The 23,888-nt window shown below is 41.5% G+C and overlaps 2 long non-coding RNA genes across 2 annotated transcripts; both read left to right on the top strand.

The window, feature by feature from the left end:
• Nucleotides 1-5,186: 5,186 nt before the first annotated feature.
• Nucleotides 5,187-7,327, top strand: LOC138225622 (uncharacterized). Its single transcript, XR_011184083.1, has 3 exons — nucleotides 5,187-5,240; nucleotides 5,472-5,555; nucleotides 6,662-7,327. It is a non-coding gene; the product is annotated as an uncharacterized lncRNA (long non-coding RNA).
• Nucleotides 7,328-22,652: 15,325 nt separating this feature from the next.
• LOC107076143 (uncharacterized) lies at nucleotides 22,653-23,629 on the top strand. Its single transcript, XR_001477529.2, has 3 exons — nucleotides 22,653-22,853; nucleotides 23,111-23,284; nucleotides 23,411-23,629. It is a non-coding gene; the product is annotated as an uncharacterized lncRNA (long non-coding RNA).
• The last annotated feature ends 259 nt before the right edge of the window (nucleotides 23,630-23,888 follow it).

Raw genomic sequence — 23,888 nt, 5'->3', positions numbered from 1 at the left:
GAGGGAAGTATTAGGTTCCGTAATAACTTCAAAAGATTAAATGAGATCTCGTTGTTTGATGCATACCCTATGCCTCGTATAGATGAGCTAATAGAGCGATAAGGTAACGCCCGATATATCAGTACGCTAGACCTTATGAAGAGATATCGGCAAGTACCCCTAGCCGAAGAAGCTAAAGCCAAGACCGCGTTTGCCACCCCGGAGGGACTATACCAGTATCGGGTCCTTCCGTTTAGTTTACACGGCGCTCCTGTTACGTTTCAGCGATTAATGGACCGCATACTCAGACCTCATCGAGATTTTGCGGCTGCCTACCTAGATGACGTCGTAATTCATTGCACGACTTGGGAACAACACCTACTACACCTGGGAGCAGTAACCGGAGCTTTGTGAAAAGCAGGATTAACCGTTAATCCAAGAAAATGTTGTCTAGGGATCCAGGAAGCCAATTATCTTGGTTGTACGATTGGGAGGGGAACGATCATGCCACAAGAACAGAAGGTACAGTTAATTAGAAACTGGCCTAAACCTTCTACAAAGAAGCAAATAAGAACATTTCCCTCCATTGCCGCCCGATTGCACGACTTAACAAAGACGAGTTGCCCTGAAAAAATAAAATGGATAGAAAGGGAAGAGAGGGCCTTTCAAGAACTAAAAAGGACTTTATCATCTCAGCCGGTCTTACAGGTACCTAATTTTAACAAAACATTCATGGTACAAACTGATGCATCTGACACTGGAATTGGAGCCATACTGTCGCAGGAAATTGAATGATTGGAGCACCCCATTCTGTATATTAGCTGAAAATTAAGCCCTGCGGAGAAACATTATTCCACAATTGAAAAGGAATGTCTTGCGATAAAATGGGCCCTGGATTATTTAAAATATTATTTATTGGGAAGACGATTCATCTTGTATACTGACCATGCGCCACTAACCTGGTTGTTAAGGAACATGGACAAAAATTATTGGATTACGCGATGGGGCCTTAGTCTCCAGAGGATTCAGTTCCAAACAGTTTATAGACCAGGAAGAAAACAAGGTAATGTTGATGCCCTCTCCCGAATGCATTGTTTCTTTTCCAGACAGCCTGAGGACGGGGCTGATCTCAGGGGGAGGGTATGTAAGAGGTGCAGAGGAAGGGTCATCCAGGACAGGTATTTTAGGAACGATCTGCTCACCATACTTGACTTAGACCTGACCAAGATGGCCCCTAAAAGAAACCAGCTGACCCGCAGATGGAAAGGGCTCAGTCTGAAAGACAACGAGATGCAGGTGGGTGTCATCAGGAAACAAAATATATATGCCCCAAAAACAGTGAGCAGGGGCGGAAGCCAGTAGGTGAATGCGTTTGGAGAAGATAGTGGAGTTTGGTTGGAGTGGATAAAGATTTAAGGACAACGGATTAACGGAATAAATAAAGAATAACGGTATACGGCTTGTGATTTGGACTCGGCGTGGATTTGTTGGATTTTATGAACTTTTGGAACTTTTGGAGTCTATGAAACTAATTTTGTGTACTGTACATTTCACGTCATGTAATAGTCATCAGAAAAGACTTTTCTTTGTGTTTAGTCTATTTATATAGCTGGGTATTCAGCTAACAAAGAAAATATTATTGTGGCACCTACATATTACAGCCTGTTCCTCCATTCCGTCTTATTTCTTCAGAAGAGTGTACAGTAGGTGGAGTGAAAGGTTTGAGACACACTGAAGCACAGTCTGTCACTGTTACCATGATGTACATAATCTGATATTCTTATTTTTTCAGACGAGTGTGTGTCAGCATGATGTATATAATGACTGAGATTCTCCATATGTGTAATATGTGAGTATGTACCTTCTTCCAAGTCTTATATAGTCACAGCTCTTGCTCACACAGGTTTAATAAAATATTCACACCTGTTCACACCTGAAGAAGGCTTCACAGACGAAATAATGTGTTTTCTTTCTTCTTTTTTCAGCATGGAATAAACCTATTACTTGTTCCTTTATTAAAATATTTTCATTATTGTTTTAGTTTTGTTTTCACCGTGGCTCTAAAGGCAGATAAATGTGTCTCGTGGAATCTAATTTCAGGTTGGAGGTTAGCTTCAGTAGTTTCCCTTCCTTCACAGACTGATGGGGCTGATTGACATGCTAAGTGGACAGTTAATCAAGTCCACAGAGAAACATTCAGAGTCAGGATGTTATAGCCTCCATCTCCTGTGTCTGTGAGGGTCTGGGTGTAACCTTAGACAGACACCTGCTGTTCTCAGACTGGGGACAGAGAGGCAGTTAATTCTCTCTGTAAAATCTCCAATTTAACTAGAGATTAATGGGTAATTGGACTGTTACCAATGATGGGTTGGTTGGTAGTACAAATTACTACTGGGAAGAACACAATTTATTACGTCCTAACATTAAGATTATTCTTTTCTTTCTTGTAGGGTTAAGAATAGTTATGTTTTGTCGTTCAGAACGTCTCTGTTCTGTAAGTTTTGAGAGTAGTGAGTAAAACTCCTCCCGCTGTATTTACTGTACAACCATATAGGAACCACACAATGAAGGGGATCAGGACCAGGCAATAACAGCACTTGTAAATAAATTGTATTTAAGAGAAATATACAAATAAATTAAGTGCTAATATGAGGAGGGGAAGAGACTGCGGGGGTGGAGCAGCCGAACTGATTTCTTTTGATAAGCCACATCTCTCTACTCACTAGAGACATCAATTCCATTTGAGACACAACTCACTGGATGAGCTCTTCAGCATTTCTACTGTTGGCTGCATTTTCAATTTCTCCTCTATTTAAGCGGTAGAAAAAAACTGAAGATCTGGTTTTTCTATCATTAACATCTGAGTTAGCTTCTGCAATCAATATTGCCGACAAAAGGTAAGAAATCGTATTTAAACATCATATATGCTTATACAGGCCAACAACACTACTACCAACTTAATAATTAGTTTATGTGGGTTAATGGTGATGAAGGCCAATCTAAAATCCAAACAAAGCAACGAGCAGAAATATGGTCCTTCCAAGTGCTGGGGTGTCAAGTGGAGAGCAAGGTTAACAGCATCCTCACAGACCTGATGGCCCGAGAGGCAGACTGGTAAGGATCCAACAGGGGAGATGGGCACAGCTGGATATAGCTGTTGGTCTGGCCTGTAGCCATTAGGGCACGATTTTTTTCAAGATTCGGGACCAGGAATTAGAATGGACACTCTGAAACTGTGAAGTATCATCAAATCTGGTGTACACAGGAGCCAGGTGGTCTGCACAGTGACATATTGTCTAGAGCCCTTCAATCAAGTTTCTCAAAGAGTGCATCAAACTGATTAAGTTTACATGGCAGGGTGTAGCCTTTGACCAGTTTTTTGTTTCATAGTTGGTCATTTTTTTCTTTTACTCCAGTCTGATTTCTGCTTGTTTTCATCCAATTGCTCTTCCAGCTTTGTAATGTGGCTTCTCTTTGTTTTCTTTACTGCTGAGCACAGTTCACACTTGTCACAGATATATTCAGTTCAGTCAACCATGATAAAAGACCTGTTTTCTTTATGGCACAGGTCTTGCAATTCTTGCAACCATGGAATCTTATTGCCATATATCTTAACTGTTTTGTGGGTATACATACATCTTCACAGAAGCTTATGGAAGATAAAATAGTGTCAGTACTGTATATAATAATAGTAAATACTTAATAATAATTGCTTACACTTATATAGCGCCTCTCTGGATACTCCATTCAAAGCGCTTTACAAGTAATGGGGACTCCCCTCCACCACCACCAATGTGCAACATCCACCTGGATGATACAACAGCAGCCATAGTGCGACAGAACACTCACCAAACATCAGCTATCAGTGGGGAGGAGAGCAGAGTAATAAAGCCAATTCATATATGGGGATTATTAGGAGCCCATGATTGGTAAAGGCCAAAGGGAAATTTAGCCAGGATGCTGGGGTAACACCACAGAGAGTCAGGACCTCAGTTTACATCTTGTCCAAAATGACAGCACATTTTTACAGTAGTTTCTCTGTCACTGTACAGGGGCATTAAGACCCACACTGACTGCAGGGTGAGCACTCCCTGCTGGCCCCACTAACACCTCTTCCAGCAGCCTTACATTACGTTCTTTCCTTTTTCCCCAAGAGACCTCCCATCCAGGTACTGACCTGATTCACACCTGTTTAGCTTCAGTGGGTTGCCAGTTGTGAGTTGCAGGGTGGTATGGTTGCTGGATTTAGCTGAGAGCCTAAGGTAGTTGTTTTAGAAAATTCATTTTGACTAACCCTGATATTAATCATGTTGATTTATTTCTTTATATATCTTTTGAAAAGGAAAATTCCTCAGTCCTTTACATCTGAAGACATCTGGGGACAGATCTCAAACGACTTCAATTGGAACATCCACCAAGTAAGAGTTCATTGTTGTTTTACAAAGTCATGTTTTATTTCAGAATTATGTACCTATCTGATAAAATGTCATCAACATTGTCGATGACATCCCCCCCCCCCCAGGGAAGCAAACCTAACACTAACCATTTGGCCAAAGTCTGTGAACTTTTGTGCACAGGCGTTCAAAACTGGTGTATGCCTTTATTGCGCGTGGAGTTTCTGAACGGGTTTGATCTTTATTGCGGGGCTTAGAACTGGTTTTGTGACTTTTTTTGATTTAAAGGGAATAGGAGGGACGTAGATGATATATGTATGTTTTTACGCGTTTTCCTTGTTTGTGAACATACACATATGCACAAAACTAACATTAACATTGTTATAAGATATAACAATGTGTATGTGTGTGTGTATGTGTGTAAAAGACCGCAGTGCGTAACAGTGAGTTTTGATAAAGTAAATGATGGTGCGAGTGTGTTTAGCCAGCCAGACTGGCTAGAGACTTAACTAAAGAGACTTGACTAAAGCAAATGATGAAAAGCAACTTAAGAGACTGGAAAATATAAGAGTGTCTGAAACATATAAGTACAGTACAGATGGACCTAAATGAGTTAGATAGTTTTTGTATTAATACAATTAGTTGAAATAAAGTTGGATTTATTTGAATGACTTGAAACCAGACATGCTGAAATGCTGTGGGTTTAGAATCATGACTAGTGGATAACAGTGAGATTTGCAGAACTGAATAATCTCCAGTAAACGGAACAACTTTATATAGAACAATGTATCATGTGACTTCAACTGACCTCTGTGATCATTCAGTCGATGATATTCAGACTGCTTCCCCTGACGAGGAAACCCACAAGTCTGAGCTGTTTTTGGTTTTACAGTTTCTAGCTAAAAAGGGACATAAAGCAGTTATGATAAGGCCCCTGTGTTTCTAGAATTGTGTAATTTTAACAGGGTCTGGTGCAATGTTTTTATGGGGAAGAGCACAACTTTTAACAGATCTGCTTAAGGGGGGAGTGCAGAACAAGATTGCCTTGGTTCCAGCAGCAAAAGCCTCCTTTAATAATTTGAACATGCTCTTTTACAGGTGCTGAGACTGGATCTTCCATTCCTTTGTATGTAAGTGTGGAAAATGGGTTCTGGGCAGCTGTGCTGACGCAGGGGCATGGAGGTAGGCACCGCCCGGTGGGATACTATTTGGGACCATTAGATGCTGTAGCCAAAGGGTGGGGGACTGTGAAGATTTAAGAAGATGTAATACTGTTTACTGATGGGTCCTCTCTGGCGCATGAGGGAAAACAGAGAACAGACTGGGCTGTTACGACAGAATTCGATGTGCTAATGACAGGAAAAATGCAAGCCAGTAGCGCAGCAAGCCAGTTTAGAGCACTGATTGAAGATTGTAAATATGCTAAAGTAAAAAAACGTTAAAAAGTTATATGTATATACTGTATGTATTTGACGTAGGTATGCCACAATTCTGGATTGCTGTGGAGGAATAGGGTTCCCTCACCACGGCAGGGACTCCAGTTGAGAATGCTGGGTTTGTCTCTTAATTTTTGTAGAAGCTTTGCAGTTGCCGATTGAAGTAGCTGGGGTTAAGTGCAAATGACAAAATAAAGAAATAATTCCAGGAACTAGAGGGAACAACTGTGCAGATGCACATGCCAGGCAAGCAGCTCTGAGAGACCTCTGTGAAACCTCTGTTGGTGAAAAAGGGTCAGCTACAGGACATTCAGGCTGAGGCTTCTAATGCAGAGAAATGGACATGGTTAGAAAAGAATGTGGGGCTGCATGATGATGGGATGTGGTGCTGCCAGCACACCGGATGCCCCACATGCCCTCACATCCTAAGGCCCTTTGTAGCTCGACAAGTGCGTCGGTTGTCCCAAAACTGCGTGGGGACTGGGTTTAAAGCAGTAGCCACAGATGTGGTATCTCGATGTGATGCTTGGCAAAAGAACTCAGGTACGGGTGCGATGGCTCAGAAGGCCAGCCCCTGAGGGACCTGTCATGCACTGGCGAATTGACTATTGTAGCTTGCCGATATGTAAAGGAAACACTGGACTCTTAACGATGGTGAATCTGTTCTCCTGGTGTGCTGAGACCACTACCTCTGTAACTCACAAACATTTGATGACGCGGATAATCCTGTGGTGCGGACTGCCCTGCCACTTGGATACTGATCTAGGGGCATACTACACTGGGAAGGTGTGTCAGGCTGTAATCGCCTCACTGGGGGTGGGGTGGAATTAACATTGCCCCCATCACCCACAGTCTGCGGGGATGGTGGAACGAATGGAACTCTGAAAGACCGACCGATGAAATATCAACTGAAGGAACACCGTGGGTAGATGCTCTACCTGCGGCCCTGTGCAGTCCATGGGCTGGATCGAACGGAACTGTGAGACTGAGCCCATTTGAGATCATCACGGGTGAAGAATGAAGAGATAAGAGAGATGCCCAGGAAGTGGGATAATAATATAATTTTCATGTTTTTGTATGTTTTTTAACAACTATGCAGTTTAGTGGCTTGACGTAGGTTTTGTGCTCAAAAATGTATTCAAAGATGCTGCCTGTCCTAGGTCAGTAAGATAAGGGGCATGTATTTGGTAAGCTGGCTGTACGCCTAGAATATGAAAAGAACTAACTGTTGTCTAGTCTGCAACTTAGATATAATTAATTGGCAGGTGTTGCTGTTTTATTATTTGTTTAGAATATGTCATAGTAACTCTTTGTGTTTTAAGGTATAAAGGACCATCTTCAGCTACTTGTTTTTTAAGTCTGGTGGTCGCAAGCCGGACTTCCATATACATATGAATAAAGGGACTTCTGCTTCACAGACACCTGAACTTTGTCATTTGTTTGACACTTCAATTTGGCAATGCGAGCAGGGTACTCCCAGCTGAGGGAACTCTGACAGAGAGGTGGAGAAGAAAAGCTAGGCGGCCGCTTCTAAAAAGAGGTAAGGACTTTGTGTTTGTAGATGCCTGATGTGAAGGTGGGGTAAAAAAAAGGAGAGGGATTGCTGAAGGAATAGCGTGTTGCCCTGCCTGTGCGGAAAAATCCAGGTGTTGTATCCTGGTCGGGTGTTGTATCCCGATATGCGGAAATCCAGGTGTTGTATCCTGGTCGGTTGTTGTATCCCAATACGCGGAAAAATCCAGGTGTTGTATCTTGGTCGTGTGTTGTATCCCGGACTTGGAACCTGGTCCATGTTCCCGAATTGTGATAGTTCATCAGTTTGTCTCGAGTGGGGAATTTCGCGGGGCGCGTGGGAGATGAGAGAATGGTCTGGTGTGAAGAAAAATTAGTGTCTGACTGGGTGTCAGAAAAAAAGCAATTAGATTAATGCAAAGTGAAACTTAAAAAAGAAATATGGACTGTCAGATGGAATCTAGTCTGAACAGGAATGTAGAAAAGTGTATGAACAATGTGCTAAACATAAACAGAGAAGGGTTTATTTTAGAGGAATATTTGAGAATTAAACAGAATATCATAGAGAAAACGGAATGGGATGAGATGCAAAAACCCCTGACAGAGAAAGCTTAAAGCAATGGCTGAATGTAACGAAGTTATATATCTAGAAAAAGAAAAAGCAAAAGAAGTAATAGAATGCCTTAAGAGAGAATCTGGGAGAAGGGTGGGAATTAGTGTGGAGATTTTTGAAAGAGCATTACCCACTGAAAACTGATTGGAGAAAAGTAACAGCATGTCAGCAAAAGGAAGTGAGGATGTTTCAGATTTTACAGAAAGGTTTATAACTTTATGTATAGTATACTCGGGGTTAGCCGATGAAAAGGAAGTGAATGAAGATACTTCCACAGGAATAAAACAAATTTACTTGAGTGGGTTAAAACCTGATGTTGCCAAGAATGTACAACTATGCTTTCCTGATATTCCGGAGAGCTGAGACAGATTTGACTTTATAACTCGCGAAGCATGTATGCAGAAAGGAGGTAAAAGGAGTCGCCAGTTTGTCGCAATTATACCTATTATTATTATTATTATTATTATTATTATTATTATTATTATTATTATTATTATTATTATTATTATTATTATTATTATTATAATACCAATTTAATATTATAACAAGATATAAGACCCCTTCAAGAAAATAATGAGGACTTGGATAAATCTCCTGATTGGGCATATCCAGATGGGGGGTGAGTTAACTAGCCCTGGGGGAAAGGGGGGCAATACCCCAAAGACAAAGCTACTATTAAGCTGGTGTGCAGTTACTAAAAAAAGGCTGTTTTTTGGAGAAATTGTAAGAAAGAGGCTTGATTTCACAATTAAAGAACATGTCAGAAGCTGAAACGAGAGCCGTGCATGAAATAATAGATTTAATCTAGTAAGCCCCTTTGTAGCCTTCCTAAATTTATCTCAGGATTTAAATAAAAGTGAAATAATCTTACAGTGTGCAGTAACTGGGGGACACCCCAGACCTATTGGGCTAGGATGCCCTGCAGCATTTATAAAGAATTCCTGTATGAAATAGCATTTATGTGAACTACCTCAATAGAGCTACAGTATGTGATATTGTGATTGTTTTACCTAATGAGGGAATCCATAAGGCCAGGCTACTCCAAGTATTAGGTCTTCGGATGGAAAAAAGGGTATAAATCCAACTACATGATAAAGCCAGGGTGAATTCCTTCTCAGAACGAGCTCGCCTGGTGACGAACTGGCTAAAGGGAGGTAGTGCAGTCTAAAGACAAAATTGCCTTGACTCCTGCAGCAGAAACCGGTTTTTAATGTTTTGAAACAAGCTTTCTTGCAGGCACTGGCTCTGGACTGGATTCCCTCAGACAGATCATCTGTATGTAATCTGTATGTAAGTGAAAGAAATGGGCTGTGAGCTGCTGTGCTGGCGCAGGAGCATGGAGGTAGGCATTGTCTGGTGGGTTATTATTCAGGACCCCTCGATGTAGTGGCCAAGGGGCCGTGTTTATGTGTTGTGCAGGCTACCTAAATGGAAAATTGTATCGATCTGTATAGACTGTATATATACATTTGGTGTATGCCACAATTTTGGATGGCGGTGGAGGAATAGGGACTTCCTCAACATGGCAGGGACTCCAGTTAAGAATGCTGGGTTTGTATCTGCACTATTAGAAGCTTTGCAGCTACTGGCTGAAGTACCTGTGGTAAAGTGTAAATCACATAATAATGAAATGTTTCCAGTAACTCGAGGGAACAACTTTTCAGATGCAGCTCTCAGGTGAGCAGTCCTGGTAGAACTGGAGTCAGAGACCACTGTGAAACCTTTGTTGGTGAAAAGGGGATAGCTACAGGACATTCAGGCTGAGGCCTCTAAAGCAGAGAAAAGGACATGGTTAGAAAAGAATGTGGGGCTGCTTGATGATTGGGTGTGGTGCTGCCAGCACACTGGACGCCCTGCATGCCCTCACAGCCTAATGCCCTTTGTAGCCCGACAAAGGCACTCTGTCAGACATCCAGGTGTGAGTCAAATGGTGTGCCTTTTACCCAAAACTGGGAGGGGACCTGGTTTGAAGCAGTATCCACTTATGTGGTATCTCGATGTGGTGCTTATCAAAGGAACTCAACTACAGTTCAGGTGCAGGTGCAACAGCTCAAAAGGCCTGCTCCTGAGGAACCTTTCATGCAGTGGCAAATTGACAATTGTAAAGGGAAACCTTGGCTCTTATCTGTTTTCCCAGTGTGTTGCTGCCACTGCCTCTGTGTCTACCAAACACTTGATGATGGAGATAAGCCCTCAGTGGGCACTGCCCTGCCACTTGTATTATGATGAAGGGACGCACTTCACAGGGAAAGTGTGTCAGGCTGTGGCTGCATTGTTCGGGGTGAGATGGACTGAGATCACCCTCAGACTGCTGGAACAGTGAAACAAAGGAAATGAACTCTGAAAGATCAACGAAACATCAGACTGAAGGAATACCATGGGTAGATGCTCTGCCTGCAGTCCTGTGTAGCCCGCGGGCTGGATCAAACAGAACTGTGTAAAAGAGCCTGTTTGATATCATCACGGACCAACCAACAAAACTTCCTGGAGGGCCAAATCTGGCTAATGGATCATTGAATTTGCTAATTCTCTATTGTAGTAATGTAGATTGTTAATTGAAGCAGTGCATGGGGCTGGTGAACAGGTGCTGGACGTTTGGGGACCTCCAGTAGGGGGAAGACACGACCTGATACCTGGCGAGTGGGTTTGGGTGAAGAAGAGATACCCTGCCAAATGTTGCAACCCTGCTCGGAGGGACCATATCAAGTGCTACCGACTACCAACTCTGCCATCCGAGTGACAGGATGAGATCACTGGATCCACACATCGCACTGTCACCAGAGACTGAGTGAACAGAAATAATTATGTTGTTATTGTTTCCATGTCTGGGGCTTCCTAAGGTGGGCCGACAGTGTGCTTGTTAGGCCTGAGGAGTATTACTGGGGAATATGTTATCAATACATTCCTAGTCTTGTCATATTTATCAGCCACAAATCAGAGTTGGGTCTATATTGCTATACCTAGATCCTGACGATAGATCTCCACATGGCTGAGGTCTGCGTTTGGGTCCAGGGGTGGAACTTTGTTACAATATTTATTTGTAGGGTAAGTATTGCTTATATGTTTAATTGAAATCACCATTTGTATTAAGACATTTATCATATCTTGCCATAACCGTGGAACTCACAATGTCATGGTAATGCATGCTTGTACACCTAAAAAGATAAGAGCTGCCATCACATTATTTGTGTATAAAAATAGGCAGCACTGACGTATGCCATATTTAATAAGGGGGGAAAGAAGAAAGGGAATGTGAAGAAGGGGTTAACTGATACCTTTCTGCACAAGGACTGGACTTCTTGTGACACAAGACATTTCAGCCTTAGAGTTATGGCAGGAAAGGGGGACAGTCACAGTTTTTTCCCAAGGAGAAGAAACACAGAGAGTCATACAATTCTTCCCATCTCATTTCAATTTTAAATGTGGATTAATGCCTCAGTTATATTTAAAAGATGGTAGACTTTCGTGTCAGAATTAAGAGACACAGATCAAACTGCATTTGTCTGTGGACAACAAACCAAGGATAATATTAGACAGACACCTCACATGTTTTAAAGTATTAAAAAAGAATTGACTGGAACAATTCTAGTGAGCTTAGATGCATAAAAAAGCTTTTTACTTCGTGAATTGGGAATATTTATTTCAGGTATTCAATAGGTTTAGATTCACAGAAGAGCAATTAATGTTTTAAACTCTTCACTTAAACCCCATAGCCCGAGTACGGGTAAATAACAATCTCACAGGCAGTATTGCAGTAGAAAGGGGGACACGTCAAGGATGCCCACTATCCCCCACTCTATTTGCTCTATACATTGAATCTCTTGCCCAAGCAATTAGGCAGGATCAGGAGATAAAGGGGATCTTTTTGGATGGAATAGAGCACAATGTAGCCCTTAATACTGATGCTGTTCTGGCATATCTGTTACGCATTCCTCTCGCGCCGCTCTTCCTTCTTGCATTCCCACACGCACACCCTGTAAGACAAGCTCACGCCGCAAGTAAACGCCAATCACCTTTCTCTCCCGTCTCTATTTTAGTTCTCCCTTTTCCTCACTTCCCCGTTCACTATTGCAGATTCTCTTCGAGCTCCCTAGTGCGCGGTTTACTCTTGCTTCTCTCTGGTTTTCGATCTCCTAGTCTGCCTTTCGTTTTCGGTTTCGTCTTGTGATTTGGACTGCTGCTTCCTCGTTTGTGCTTCCGTGTTCCGATCTTCTCGCCTGCTTCCTGGATTCGATTTTTGCCTAGTGTTTTGGATTGTTGCTTCCTGCTTGTCTCTCTGTGTGCCGACCTACTCACCTGCCTCCTGGTTTTCGTTTTTGCCTAGCGTATCTGCTCAGTGTCATTCTCTAGTCTTGAGTCCTGCATAGGATCCTATTGCCCTAGCAGCCCTATCTAACAATATCTTAGAGATCTGGGTATCTCCCATCCCAAATTTATTAAATTTTCTTTACGGAGCGCGCAGGTGGCGCAGCAGGCAAAGTCAGTGTCACCACTAGTGAGAACCAGACTCCAGGCAATGTGGCTTAGAGCTTAGAGCCCTGCCGGCACCTCCCTGCTTGGAGCGGGTTTGAACCCACCTGGGTCCAGTCTGTTCACGGTCTGCCGGCAAAGGGTGATTTCTGGGGGCAGTGCAGTGGCTTTGTGGCTAATGATCTGCACCTGTGGCTGGAAGGTTGCTGGTTCATATCCCACGGCCAGAAAAATAATCCTAGTTTGTTGGGCCCCTGAGCAAGGCCCTTAACCCCGACTGCTCCTGGTGTGCTGTATGAATAGCTGACCCTTTGCTCTGACCCCAAGCTTCTCTCCCTGTCTGTGTGTCTCATAGAGAGCAAGTTGGGGTATGTGAAAAGACAAACTCCTAATACAAGATGTTGTATATGGCCAATACCGTAAGAGTTATGGCCAGTATGCAGGATATAAACTCAATGTACAAAAAACATGTATTTTGTTATACCCCAACAAGAGAACTTAAGCAAAGATTTAATTTTAACTGAAAGCTGAATGAAATAAAGCATTTAGGCATTTGGATAACAAAAATCCCTGCAAAACTATATAAAAGAAATTATAACCCAATCATTTCCAAAATAAAAGATTATTTGAGCTCTCTAGACTTTCATTCAAGAATTGAAATCATAAAAATAAACACTGTACCAAGATTATTATATTTATTTCAGTCTTTACCTGTTGAGTTCCACCACAAATGATTTATTTATTTGACTTATTCCTTCAGAATTGGAGCTGCCACATACACTGAATGAGCTATCTAGGATATTCAGCTCATTATAACAGTGGGGCATTTGCCCTCCTCCACATGCTACCTTCACATTAACACCACTCTCTCAGGTATTCCAGCTACTCATTATCTATTGCTAATGTAAGACATAATTTAGTAAATATTAAGAGTTTTTTGTTTTTAAAAATAATTATAATTTTCGTATGTGAGAGAGTGAAAGGCCGTCGTGACGACAGAAGAACTATAAGAGAGAGTTAGATGGGCTGCTAATGGTGAGAAGTGTTTAAACTAACTGAGGAGTTAAGGTCTTTGATTTGTGTGTGTGTGTAGCTGGTATTGTGCTGTGTATGACAAAACCAACAATATAACTACTCTCCGAGGGAAGAGTATTCTGCCTCCGTCATTTATTCTTGTCCATTATAACAACACCTCTCACACATAGCCTCTTCACCTTCCTCTCCTGTTCTTTTCTCTTGTTTGATTTAAATATGCATTGGCACACACTTCATTTGCCCTCACAGGTGTTGGGAGAGAAAGTGTTGGTCCGGGGTCCATCTTCTGGGGGGAAATTAAGCTTACTTCTCGGACCTTAGGATGGCAGCGCCACCTTGACCCTTTCTGGGGAGGTTCTCAAGTGCAAGCCAGAGTTGACCACATTATTCTCTGAAACCTTAACTTACTCATTCTCATTCCCTCGGTCCCCTGGGGGTTTATCCCAGTTGCAAGGCAATGACTCAAAGCAGCTCTCATCGAGTCAGGGGACTGCTTTCTTTTCTTCTCAACCCTTCGGGCAGCGCTTCTCAAAGTGATTCCTCCAGTCAGAGTTCTTTCTCTTCCCCTTGAGGGACTCGTTCCCAGTCATGAGGCAGCACCTCTCATGCGCCCCTCAGCGAGTCAACGGGCTATCTCCTCCTTTCTATCCCCTGAGGGCATAGCCTGGTCGTGAGGCAGCACTTCTCAAGGTCAGTCAGGGGTGTGTATGTTTACACGCCCCAGAGGCTGCCGAATCAGCCAACCCAATCAGCCACTTTGGTTCCCCACGTGGTCCGGGTGCTACTTTTGTCTACTTTATTAATCCCTGCTTCTCCAAATTGAACTGGTAAAATAATAAGTAATAGATTTATTCCCTACTGAAAAGAGAAGAAAGAAAACACAATGTGTCAGCCGTGGAGCCATCTTCAGGTGGGAGAAAGACAGGGCAGTAAACAAAGGTAATGTAGCGGGAGAACAAAAGCTGGGAGAGAGGAGGGGTGAGAGGCAAGAGCAGGGGACAGACGGAATGGCCAACCAGGTAGTGTGAAGTCAGGATAGGGAAGAGAAGTGTGAAATGAAACCAACAATGAATAGAGAGAATTTAGAAGAAAATGAGTCTGTCGTTGAGAGAAGGGGAAAGGTGTAATCCTAGCTGCCGGATAATTTTAGTTTCTGTAGTCTTTCTGATGTGGGAGTTAGGAAAACCATCCTTGAGAACACAGATGGAGAGATTAGTGTGGTCATGGCTGTCAGAGGTGAAATGAGAAACAATAGGCTTGGAGAAATCTTTAATCTTCACAGCCCTAACATGTTCTCTGAAATGGTCTCTGAGTCTCCTTCCTGTTTCCCCAATGTAGATGGCTGGGAATTTACTGCAAGAGATACAGTAAATAAGGTTGTCTGAGTGATCCGGAATTGTCTTGAGGGGCCTTGAATGAGTGTGGTGTTAGATATGTACTTGCAGGTGATACATGGAGCTCTGTTGCGAGGGAAAGTGGATGGTTGCTGAGGGTGGTCAAGGGAGCTGTGAGCAAGAAGGTTACGCAGATTAGGTTGTCGGCATATGAGATGACGGGGTGGTTAGAAAAGAGGGATCCAATGGAGGGATCATCCTGTAGGATGGAAAAGTTATCATTAATAGACCTGGGGTGAAAAGTGTGTTGGGGTGGTAGGGAAGCACCAAAGGAATGCTGTTGTTAAGGTGGGAGTCCCTGCTCGAGTTGATGGTCCGAGGGGTGTTTTTGGCTCAGGTAAGGGCCCTGTCAATAACACTGTTAAGGTATACTCTTTTGATGAAAAAAGAGTACAGAGGCCTTGGTTCTGGAGTTTTTAGTGTGTCTGGGGTGAAATGAGCTATACAGGAGATAGTTGTGTGAATCAGTGAGCTTGTAATAGACCAAAGTAGTGAGTCAGGGGTAGTACAATTAATAAACTTTATTTTATATAGCGCATTTAAAGTTGGTTTCTCAAAGCATTTTAGGGGATAACAACTGATGAAACAACAGTGGCTGGGGGTTGAAAATACCTGTGAAACCAGTTTGTTCACAAACAATGCACTGTAGACACAGAGACTCGGTAGCAATAGCAATTGCTGTAGCAATAGCAAAATAGCAATATCATGGACACACAATTGACTTTTTTTTAAAAAAAAACTTTTTTTTGACAGCAGGTTTTTGTTGACAGCTTAACATAAGTTTATCAGTGAAAAGACAACCGGCATTCTTCCCCCCCCCCCCCCCACATTCTCAGAGTAGAATTTATTATTAGCACAATTTATTACAGTGCTAAATTTAAAATTATTGATTACTAATAATTTATTTATGCTAACACCTAGCTTTCTTAACACGAGAAGTAATACCGTAAGGAAGTACTGTACTTACTGTACTTACTGTAAGGAAGTACTGTACTTAAGTACTACTGTAAGCAAACAAAAGGGGTTTGGGGGGTGGGGAGGTGTCTTTCACTGGAAGACTCGCCCCCTTCTACTTTGAAAATACCTGTGAAACTGGTTTAATTCATCACAGCCAGCACTCCCGCAGAGAGTGATGAAAACCAAGCCGCGCAAGGCGAATGCACATAATGTTGGGCTTTTGGACTCAGGTGAATTTGCTTCCTACAGTTCAACCTGCGGTACCGCTGTGTACTGTACATACAGTATGATCATGTGTTATTTTGAAATATAAAACATGTCAATATACTGTAGTATCCATAATATTTGCTATTTTGGTTTTTCAAAGAAGTGTTTTTGTTAAAAGAAAACTCATAGTGATTGCTGGAATTGAACACCTGACCTCAAGCTTATACTGTAAATCAGTCACTTAAGCCTTGACACCACCGAAGCAAGTCGTGTGATACACACTGAAACAGCAATACAGATATTACAGTAATATGGTCGGAAGGTCAACGACATGTAAGACTTTGGTGCTTAAAATGTTTAGGGAGAAATGGAGTATTGGTGTGTATTTTGTCTTTAAAATACCAATTACAGCAACATACAGTTTGCGTAATATGTTTATGTTCCTAAATCAATATCGTTTATGACCTTTATGCTCAGCTACTAAAATTTCCCTTTAGTGGTAAAATTCCATATAAATATTCAATACTAAGCGGATAAAAATGTGCACAGTAAAGAGATTAAATGATTAAATCTTTTCACTAACAACCAGTACACCACATTATCTTCAGTGTCGCATTAACATAGGAATGTTTTTTTTACAAGTGTCAAAAGAAGCGATACACAACCTGTCTCCTCTATAACTCTACAGTTTACAGAGAAATTCCGCCAGAGCCTCACAACATTGTCCAATAATACTCTTCTTGTGTCTAATTTTTAGTTAAGCAGGATTTGAGCTAGTACAGACCATAACAAAAAACAGAATCCACCTGTGATTCGGGTGTTAACAAAATGTGTTTACAAAGAAAGTGAAATAAAGTAATACTACCAGCTATATAGATACATAGATTTAGATATTTAGATACTTGATTACATATTATATTCTCAATTATAAAACAGATAATTCCAGTCCTGAAATCTGACTGGCTGACACCCTTCTGAAGCAGTACCATACTCTCTTGTATACAGACACCCCAGAAATTTGACTTTTTACTGTGTGATAAATTTTAAGACTACTTCTTAGCGTAGATAAGAAAGGGTAGATAAAAAAGCTTGGATACTCATGCATCTGATACAAGTATCTTTTAATACAGTCTTTGTTGTGCTCTTGAGGATCCTTGTGATATTTTGAACTCTGGTTGAATGATCCTGGTTGAAGTGTCGCAGTTTAAATAATTTTCATTGTTAGAAATTATGAAATGCTCTGTTAAAAGCAAGGGAGTTTTTATGTCCGTTATAGTAAAAGAAAATGTCTGACAAAGTAGGGCTTGGACAGTTTCCAAGTGCTTGTACAAATGTGCTAAGAAATGAGCAAAAAAAGTCATTTATTCCTTTATCATATTGGCTAGCTAATGTCTTGTCCTCATTAGTTAGATCAACTCAATGCTGTAGTGTTTGTCAAAGAAAAAAATAAAAGTATTTTCGTTTAAAATGACGGTTAGAAAGAATGTGGACCAACGTAATACTTTAAGTTTACAGCTTGTCCAAAGTCATTCATTATTAATACTATTAGTAATATCTTCGATAAAGGCTTTGATGCAAAAAACATTTCTGTATAATTAAAATATTTATGATAAAGGTAGGTTGTGTACTTTTGCCCAACTGAGCAATCTTCCTTTCATAAAATATACCAGCTTTTTAATGACTGGTGATTAACATGCAATAATACACAGTCTTAAATTTAAATGCTGAACATCAGAGGTTAAGCTTTATTGGCTCCTCCTGGCGGTTTTACAAGGTGATTCCGGATACTTTCTGGTATGACGTGAAATGACGCCTTACACCTAGTGCTATTGCATGATAATGCGTTTCGATGCGACATGCCCACCGCGTAGTACCTGGAAGTACCCCACACATTTTGAATGGCTGCATCTGTATATGCAATAAAAAAGTGAAGGTAACATTGAAATATCACTTTTCCTAAATTTCCTTTCTGTCCTAAAACATAGCCATATCATCAAATATCCTCTATGTTTTCTGAAATTCTAACCCTAACCCTAGCTAAGGGTTTTTCACAGGTTAGGGTTAAGGGTCAGATTTTCTCAAAGAATTCATACAACCTACCACTCCTTTGAGTGGAAAATAGAGCTCAGGTCATAAAAACTTTAGCTTGAATAGAATGCGCAACCTTGCCAAACCAAAGAAAATATATCAACCATGGTAGAATTGTATTTTCTGACAAGGATTCTGTTATTGAAAATTTAGTGTTGAATGTAGTTCTCAATGAGCATGGATTCAGGGTTAAATAGGTTAACATTCAGGAATACCAAATAAATATTAGGTGTATCTGTTAAAATTCTAGTGTATCCAAAGACAAATGCAAACGTTTGAAAGGTTTAACCACTTTCTTTCAAACTTTTGCTGTTAGGGCAAATTTAACAATGTTCCTTTTGAGTGTATAGTGTCATATATGCAAGAAAAAAAGTTAAGCTAATATTGAAATATCACTTTTCCTTAATTTCCTTTCTGTCCTAAAATACAGCCATGCCATCAAATATCCTCTGTGTTTTCTAAAATTCTAACCCTAATCCTAACTAAGGGACTTTCACAGATTACAGTTAAGAAACCTTTTTTCAAGAAAAAAAAGTGAAGTTAACATTGAAATATCACTTTTCCTAAATTTCCTTTCTGTCCTAAAACACTGTCATGCCATCAAATATCCTCTGTGTTTTCTAAAATTCTAACCCTAACCCTAGCTAAGGGACTTTCACAGGTTAGGGTTAAGGGTCAGATTTTCTCAAAGAATTCATCAGATACAATACATCTGGGCAAGATAATGGCTAAATAATGGATAACACAAACAAACGAAAGTACAAGGAGACAAATACAAACCAACAAAGACGAAGCTACACACACACACGAAGCAATAAGAAGCCAAAGCAAAACCAAAAGTGAAACAAAACTGAAGCTAAGCCGAGCGGGACCAAAGTCAAACGAAAGGGCCCTTCCTTCTGAAAACCTCCAAGTTATGTACTGATTAAACTGCACTCTGATTGGCCGAGATGCTAAACGATGATGATGTAATACGGAAACAATGGTGTAATGATGGGCCAATGAGGGAGGAAGAACAATCAAGGTCAGGATGTGGGGAACATAGCAACAAAACACACATGGACTACACATTGGGATGTAACATATCCATTTGGTAAATATTCAGAAATATTGGAAACACATTTTTATGGAGGCAAACACGATGCTATGTTTTTAAACTGGGGATAATAGACATTAAATGAAACATCTGAGTCTCTTCTTTCAAGTGCATTTGGTTTAAACCTTGTAATATGCACCGTTTCGGAGATATGAATGAAAATATGCCAACCATTTTGTCAATATTGAAAAATATTGGACACACATTTTTATGGAGGCAGACATGATGCTGAGTTTAAAACTGGGGATAATAGACATTAAATGAAAGCTTTGATTCTCTGCTACCAGATACTGTACAAGCATTTTTTTAAGCTTGTAGTATGCACCGTTTCGGAGATAATAATGAAACAAGGCCATCCATTTTGTCAATATTAAAAAATAGGGGACAGTTATTTTAGGAAGTGCAGGGCTGATGCTGTGCTGAACAGTGCAGTAATTGGGCATTACATGAAGGCTCTGAATCCCTGCTTTCGAAGCTCTTGGTTTAAACCTTCTAATATGCGCCATTTCTGAGATATTAATGAAATATGCCATCCATTTTTCAATATTCAAAAACATTGGCCACGCATTTTTATGGATGCAGACATGATGCTGAGTTTAAAACTGGGGATAATAGACATTAATTGAAAGCTCTGATTCTCTGCTTTCACATGAATTAGATTTAAGATTGTAGTATGCAGCAGGTCTCCAAGTTATCCCATAACTTTGGGATAAGGATTGGCTCTAAGGGCTAGATCGGTCGGGCTGGGATGGGAAGTGGGGCTGGGCGCGAGTCTCGGCTGGACGAGGCGCCGTGTGCCGTGCCCCCTCTCACGTGCCCCGGTCGGAGCCCACCATCCCCTTCTCGCAGGAAGGCCAGGGTGCCGGGGGGCAAGCCATCGTCCACGGCGGTGAATCTAGACATGCATCGGACCCTTCCCGTGGATCTCCACATTTGAGGCGTGCGTCGGTCAACCTCTTCCTGCCCGGGGAAGGCCGGCGGGCGGCGGGCGGCCTCGGCCAGTATCTAGCAGTTGGCTTAGAACTAGTGCGGACCACAGGTATTCGACTGTTTAATTAAAACAAAGCATCATGAAGGCCCGCGGCGGGTGTCAACACGATGCGATTTCTGCCCAGTGCACAGAATGTTAAAGTGAAGAAATTCAATGAAGCGTGGCTAAACGGCAGGAGTAAATTTGACTCTCTTAACTCCCTTGGGTAAGGAGTGGAGACTTAGTGACCTCTACCTCCACGTGGTCCCGCTGGTAACTCCACTGCTCTGCTTGAGGATGTAGAGGCCAAATGAGGTCTTAATTATCTCACCCCTCCTGTGGGCCTGCCAACCCACTGGGTAGTACACATGGCAAAACCTCAAAATGGAGAATAATGTTAATGATGAACCATACCGGATGGCATGTCGCCCAGGCAAATAAGATGCCCTGGATGGACTTGGGGTTGGGTCCTGTTCCAGTAAATCCCTACAGGACCCCAGTAGTTAAGAGTTATCAGCAGGCTCTCCGGAAGAGAGTGGCCCAGGCTGGACTATACAGAAAACATGCTCTGGATGCTCCTCTCCTGGCTGGGTTTAAACAGTACCTTATCCAGGACCTGGGTGTGGTTAACTGCTCTCAGGAGGTAGGTATTTAAAACTGGGCAGAGACTCACATAGTAAATTTTTTAACTCATATTTTAATTTGAACTACTTTTAGCACAGAATTCACCTATCTGAGATTGTGCCAGCCCTAAAAATAAACCCTAAAAACATTTTTTTTTAGATAGACAACGTTTCCAGATTCCTGTTTTTTATGGATCTGTCTGAAGCATCCTTGAAGTTAATGAAGGACATTTCCAAAACGCGCAATTTTTTTTACCAACTGAGGATGACTGGACTGTCTCGCCAAACCATTGCTAATTACATCAAAAATATCAACCGATTCCTGTGCTACATCCTGAATGCCACCAACCTAAGACAGGAGGCTGGCTAACGTCATCATCATCTTCCAGAGCGTCCTAAAGGACAGTCAGCAAAAAAACAGCAAGATGTCTCACAGGATGTCATCAGAAAAAGGTATTTTCCATTTGGAACTCTGAATCCAGTTGGTTTCCGGTTCCAGTACATTAAGGGAATTGACATTGATGGTACTACTCTTTTTGCCACAGATACAGACAGCTGCAGAGTCCTGGGTCAAGCCCTAGTGACTGCTGGAAGGTGCTGAGGGCTGCAAAGAGAGACGTGGAGTGGAACTAGAGAAGATGCACACTTCTGAAGACATCATCATGCCTGAGCAGCTTCTTGTGCTGTATTACCTACGAGCTATTCTCCAGCTGAAGCACCTGCAGCACCAAGGGGTGATAAAGAATATGATAGTAAGAATGACAGTCGTGCATATTTCAGTTGTTTGGTCAAATTCTAACAATGACACAATTATCTGACATTTATAAAGAGACAGAATAACAGTGCTGGTCAGGGCTCATCACTGTCATTTAGGTGGCGCTCCTGTTACTTACTGTAGGGCCTTTACAGTGAGACTGGACTGGAGGGAGGGGAGAGGGAGAAGATGCTCTCAGCTCTGTGTTCAGTCAAGCAGATTTAACACACTGGAGAGTGGAAGTGTGAGAGTGGAATTTGATCTCCACCCCAACTTCTCTTCAGTAACTCCATATGGAACAAGAGTTAGTGAATGGCAAACATCAAGTTCAAACAGCCTCAGCAGCACTAAATCGTAATCATTCTTGATGACACCTCCTCATGTAATAAATAAGCCCCTTCTCTCCTTCACATTCATCTTTTGCACCTCTCTTCCACACCATCCCCTACTTGTGAGTCCTCATTGGGATCCCAGCTGCCTCATCCTACAGAAGCTTAGCACCCAGCCAAGTGGGTCAGACTGACTGATTGAAACACTCAACACTGTACATGCACTTCATTACTGGGTGCTGCTGTTGCTACTGTAAAATGATCATTGGCAGTTTTGAATGAGATATTATTTATTTAATTGCTTGTGATATCAAGTCCAGGAATGGATGTAGCGAAAGACTTTTGTGTCACAAAGAGGCCAAAAACTGGCGATAATAGCAGTGACAAAGCACACAACCTCCTCACAGCAGCTGGCATGCTTTGCCCTGAATGAAGAAGAGGAACATGTAAGTCAAAGTTACGTTGATATTCTCCTTTCAGTTCATTGTCAACATCTGTCTTCTTTATTCAACAACAGTTGAAAAGTACATTAACTGCATTTTGTCTGTTTTTTCAGATATTTCACCTTTACTTCACTAAACTATGCTGTACTGCCACAAAGAGCATCTGTGGAACAGAGACTGAATTTTTTTTCATTTCTTCTGTGGGGGAGCCAATTTATAGTCCTTCCAACGACCTGCGGAGACTGCATGAGAAGTAAACCAAATCACAAAGTTGTTTTAATGTATGAATCAAACTGTCTGTGGCTTGGAAACAATCATACACTTTGTGTACGTGTTTATTTTGTAGATACCACCTCCCATTTATCACCAGCCAGGCTGCCAGGAGGGAATTTGAGACGGCCACAAAGAGGCTCACAGATGCACAGGAGAGCATCGTGGTGAATTATCTGGCCCACTCAGATGGTATTGCAGAGAAATACTAGAGGATACTGACACATGACAACATCTGCTCAGCCACTGAAGTCATTGAAGGTATTGCAGAGGAGGGAGCTCAGTAAGTGTCACCATGTTCTGAATATATGACAAAATATGAATGTGTCAAAAACAACAATTACTTCATGCTTTTGAAATATCAAGAGAGCAATCGCCACTCAGTGCTGCATTATGCACACATGCTGTGTAACTGGAAGAGAAAACACCAGTTTCAGTTCTTTTTAGCCAACGTGTTACAGAGATTAATATTTGATACTTATATTAATATAATACTATACTAATATAATAATAATATACTAATATTCGCTTTTACATCAGATCAACACCAACATCCGCTGTGGCAGCTGCAGGATCTGGAAATCCGAAGATGGATGATGCCACAGCCTTCCAGGAGCTGACATGGGAGTTTCCAGTGTCGTTAGACGGGCAGCTTCCCAGAAAGAAAGAGCGCCTGAGACTGACTGAAAGTCATGATCGTCACTGTTACAACAGGTGGAGATCAGAGCTGAGGAAGATGAGACTGCAGAACATTATTGATATGTTTACAAAACTATTATTTTCACAGAGAAACAAATTTGGAATTAATTCTGAGGGTTTCTGTTCTGGTTTTCATTCCAGACCATTACGCTATACGGTTACAAACAGAAGGCCAGGTGACCCGCTATTTTCAAAAGATGAGCTGGACTGCAAATACACCAACAGCATCCGAAGAGCTTGAGAACTGGAAGCCCAACACAGATGCACAACCAAATGAAAGGCAAATTAACAAAGCTTTGCCATTCTTAACATGGGGAGGACAATATCTCCACCTTGTGGTAATTGTTGGTAATGTCGTACTTTGAGGGCATGTTTTTATTTCAATTTTAATGTTACAGATTTGCATTCAGCAGCGCAAGATTTTTTTTCAGGTTCAATGGAACTATCATAGTAATGAAAGTTTCTTTAAAAAAATAAAATGAAATGAAAGGAATACATTTTTATGAGGAAACCAATACTGGCATTCCCATAACAATCTTCCTGAGTTCATGTATTGCATTAAAACACTTTGTGGGCTTGAGCAAAGATTTTTCTCTTCTGTGATACAAGATAAATAATA

This window comes from Lepisosteus oculatus (genome assembly GCF_040954835.1).
Source record: "Lepisosteus oculatus isolate fLepOcu1 chromosome 22 unlocalized genomic scaffold, fLepOcu1.hap2 SUPER_22_unloc_1, whole genome shotgun sequence".
NCBI classification, from domain to species: Eukaryota; Metazoa; Chordata; class Actinopteri; order Semionotiformes; family Lepisosteidae; genus Lepisosteus; species Lepisosteus oculatus.
The sequence above is the reverse complement of the archived record's forward strand: the minus strand, read 5'-3'. Positions and strand labels throughout refer to the sequence as shown.